This window comes from Narcine bancroftii, chromosome 12 (assembly GCF_036971445.1).
Source record: "Narcine bancroftii isolate sNarBan1 chromosome 12, sNarBan1.hap1, whole genome shotgun sequence".
NCBI lineage: Eukaryota > Metazoa > Chordata > Chondrichthyes > Torpediniformes > Narcinidae > Narcine > Narcine bancroftii.
Genome location: NC_091480.1, coordinates 62,347,581 through 62,352,386, shown reverse-complemented (window position 1 = coordinate 62,352,386; position 4,806 = coordinate 62,347,581).

The following is a 4,806-nucleotide window of genomic DNA, read 5'->3' as shown; positions in this document are numbered from 1 at the left end:
AGTAACTAACTGCTGACCACAATGTCAGAGCAAATCGTTTCAGTTACCAGCAAAGTAAATTAATAAAGGCAGCAGGCCCTAGGTAATTGGTATCAACTTGTCAATTTGGATTCCACAGCTTTTGCAAAACCATAACCCTGCTAGGCAGTGGCCCTGTGTAGTCATGCCATTTTTAAAAAGAACTGAAAACATGAGAAAGGCATTAGTTGTGAGTTTGATTTGAAGGGGTGGAGAGCAGGATCCTGAGCAAGAGCAGCAAGGCGGTCTCTTTAAGAAGAGAAGCAGTCAAATCACACACCAGAGTATGTTCTTAAAGTTTACAAAGTCGTCTTCAGCAGTGTTTAAATGAACCATTGAGGGAACTGTAGATAAATGACGAGGCTTGGGGAGGAAGCACAGCAATTTCATAGCTGAACTCCTTTCCATCTTTTACTGGAATTGCCTCCCCCAAAAAGCTGTGCAAATTGGAGAGAGTTGACCGGGGGTTGGGGGAGGAGGGGAACGACTTTCAAGATCAACTGCAATGACTGGGTAATGGCAAATCTGCACCTTGATGATAGGAGCAGAATATTATACAAGAATGAGTTTATTGTCATGCCCCAAAATCTCCCTCTCCTAGGCACACAGCACCGAGCATTTCTGCTCACCTCCCTCTTGTGTGCCTCACCCAGTGCCCAAGGGTTATTTTCTAATTTTAGGGGTCTTTAATGCAAAAGCAAGTAAAATTACAAACCAACAGCAGCTGAACTATGGGCTGATATTAAGAAGTTAATACTTTTAAAAAAATTTTTGTACTCTCACCTTTGATTTCTAAAGCCCAGAATTCCATACATCACCTTCTCCAAGAGTTCAAATTTAGACACAGAGGCCCTTCCGGCCCCTGAACCCGTGCCTCCTGAATATCCCAATTAACCAACAACCCAAGAACATTTTTGAAAGTTTATCCTTTCCCGGGTAACACAATGTATAAAAACACCATCAAGACTGCACTATGGTCAGTGAAAGAGAGCAATGCCACGGTGGGAAGTGCTGCCGCATTTGCTGCCATAATTAATGTCCGTGTCGCTATTCCCAGCACCCTTTCAGATGGAAAATAACCTTCATTTGAAAGACAGATTCTGCCAAAGTCTGCAAAGTTTGCAATGAGCTTCTGTGAAAAGAAGTCAACATAGGTAACTGGTCAAATTGAAGGCACATGTTATTATGAGTATTGGCCAAGGGGTGATCTAAGGTTATGAAGGGAGTTAGCTGGGAAGATACCCTCAGGTGAGGGGAGCATAACCAGGCCTTAAGAGTCAAGGAAATCTGGAACTTCCTCTTGCAAATAACTGTTGCAGTTAGGTAGCAACATTTTTTCAAAAAAAAAATATCAAAAGCTATCGCGGGTGGTTGGTTGAAGCAGGAATTCGTTGTTGAGCAGAATGCTTCCTATGGTCATCAATATTCACGAGGGTATCTTTTCAATATGCACACTGTGCTCTGACTTGCCAAACCACTCATGAATATGCTGATCAGTTATCTTGGTATGAATGGACGGAGAAAGTGCTGACAGATGTTACAACTGAATAAACAGATGTGACACAGGATACAAGCAATATCAAACTCCAAAGATTGAATGAATGACGAAACAAATTAGTTTCCAGCAAATTGTAGTACATTTCCTAATTGTGCCATTTTTGGACTGAGATACAAATGCTGGAATAGTAATGAGATGCCCAGGGTATTAGTAACACTTTACGCATATTAAATCAGCTCCTTGTGCATTTTAGCATCAGTTTGATTTTCAATCAACAGTGACTTATTTTTTTCCAGTTCTTCCTTTCAGAACCATCTCTATCCTGAATTGAACTATTCCACCACTGGCAGCCATGCCTTCAGCTGCCCAAAATGCTAAAGTCCCTTGCTTAACCACTTCTCACAACCTGCCCCATTATCTCATTGTGCACCGTAAGGTGTTTGTGGCTGAATTTGAGGTAGTGTACAAATAGAAACTGCAGTCGAGAGCAGCCATTTATCTCCATACAAACAACCCAGGATTGTTGTCATTTGTCATCCATGTGTCCCCTAGCAATCAAATAACATTCAAACTGGCAGTGGGCTTTGAGGAGTTTGCCAGCTCACGTTCTGTTTTGTATGCTGGAGCAGAGGACGCCCAAAGAGAGCGACAAAGGGAAAAAAAACTGGCAGGGAAAAATAGTAGGTCCACTGTTATTTATTTTTTTTTAAAACAACAAACAGCCAAAGAGACTTTAATTATGTATAACCTCAACTGGGATAGCAACTAGGAATAATTAAGAGGGGCGCTGGTGGAATTGATTGGGTGAAACTGCTTCCACAGGAGCAATGCTAACCAGAGTACACAAGACGGAGATGGAACATGCTGCCTGAAAGGGCAGTGGGAGCAGATTCAACAGTAAGCTTCAAAAGGGGATCTCTACTTAAAAAGGAAGAGAAAAATGGGATTACGTACTCCAATCCAGGCAACCTCCTGGTGAATCTCCTCTGCAACTTCTCCAAAGCATCTACATCCTTCCTGTAATGAGATGACCAGAATGGAACACAATATTCCGAGAGTGGTTGAACCAGAGTTTTATAGAGTTACATTACATCATAGCTCTTGAATCCAATCCCCCTCGACTAATGAAAGCAGCATACCAAACGCCTTCTTAACCACCCTATTAACTTATGCGACCGGAACCGCAAGATCCCTCTGTTCCTCCATGCTGTTACGAAGCACGTACTTCACCTTCAAGTTTGACTTTCCAAAGTGCATCACTTCTCACTCATCTGGATTGAACTCCATCTGCCACTTCACCTCCCGACTCTGATCCTGTTGTCACCCTATTACATCCTTCTACACCATCTTTAACACCTCCAACCTTCATGTCATCTGCAAACTTACTGACCCATTCCTCCACCTCTTCATCCAAGTCATTGATAAAAATAAAATCACAAAGACCAAGGATCCCTGCAGAAAACTATTCACTGACCCCCAGTCAGAATACTCTCCACACTATCCTCTGCCTTCTGCAGGCAAGCCAATTCTGAATCTAAGCAGCCAAGCTTCCTTGGATCCCATGCCTCATGACTTTCTGAATGAGTCTACCATGGGGGACTTCGTCAATCACCTTGCATCAAAGTCATATACATCATTTACTTTGTTCCCTCCTCAAAACATGCAATTAGGCTTACGAGGCACAACCTGCCCCTCACAGAGCCAAGCTATTCCTGAGAAGACCATGCTTCTCTAAATATTCATAAACCCTGGCCCCGAGAATCCTCTCCAATGGTTCACCCACCACCGGCATAGGGCTCACTTCCTAGGATTCATCCCATTAACTTTCGTAAACAAGGGGACTACATTTGCCATTCTCCAATCCTCCGATACCTCCCCTGTCACCAGGGAGGATGCAAAGATCATTGACAAAGTCTCAGCAGTCTCTTCCCTTGCTTCCTTTAGTAACCTGGGGTATATCCCATTGGTTCCTGGGGTCATCTGAATATTTTTAAGATCCAACACTTCCTAGTTTTTATCCTTCACGTGCTCTAGCTCCAGCCTGTTCAACGCTGACCTCACATTCACCAAAGTCCTTCTATCCAGTGAAGACTGAAGCAAAGTATTTTTTTGGACCTCTCCTACCTCCAGGCACGTTTCCCCTCTTTATCCCCAAGCAATCCTCCCCTCATTCTGGTCATCATTCTGTTCTTCAGATACATGTAGAACATCTTAGGGATTTTCTTAATCCTACTTCCCAAGGCCTTCTCATGCTCCCTTCTCTCACCTTTTAAAAACTCCTTCCTGGCTACCATATAATTTTCATGAGCCCTTCATGACTTATGCTTCCTAAACCTTATATCTCCTCCCTCCTGACCAGTTGTCCCACTTCTCTCATCAACCATGGCTCCTTTACCCTGCCATCTTTTCCCTGTCTCAATGGGACAAACCTATCTATGACCACGCATAAGTGGTACCTGAACACACTCCACATTTCTGCTGCGCACTTCCCTGAGAACATCTATTCCTAAATTACTCTCCCCAGTTCCTACCTTATCCCATCGTAATGATCCCTTCCCCAATTAAGCACCTTCCCATTTTATCTACTCCTATCCTTGTCCAGAACTATGTGAAAGGTCAGAGAGTTGTGATCACGGTCTCCAAAATGCTCCCCACCGAGAGGTCTGTCCCTTGACCAGTTTCACTACCCAGTACTAGATCCAGAAAGGACTCTCCTCTCGTTGGCTTGTCCACATACCATCAGGAATCCTTGGATACACCTGACAAATTCTGCCCTATCTGAACATTTTGCAGCAAGAAGGTGCCAGTTTAAGTGACCCTATTATTGCCTCTTCCCAAAACATGCTTACTGATCTGCTCCTCAGTGGCCTGGCAGTTATTTGGGGGCCGATAGAACACTCCCAATAGAGTGATCATTCCCTTCCTGTTTCTGTCTCCCACCTACACTGAGTCAGCAGATGAACCCTTTCTACACCTATGATACTAACCTTGATTAGCAATGTCACTTCCCCTCCTCCCTCTTTTACCATCCTCTCTATCCCCTTTGAAATGTCTCAACCAGCAGATTCCCGAAACAGTCTCCCACTTCTTTATTTGAACTCCAATACTGTTTCAAGAAAGAATAGATGAGGAACAGGCCCCAAGATTCAATGATGAATTCAACAATTTCAGACCACAGGAAAGGGTGGGCAGTTTTGATGTAACCTTACCAACCTGTAATATCAACACCATTTGTGTTTCTCCACAAAAGCTGCTTGAGGTGATGAGTATTTCCAGCACTCTTCTTGATT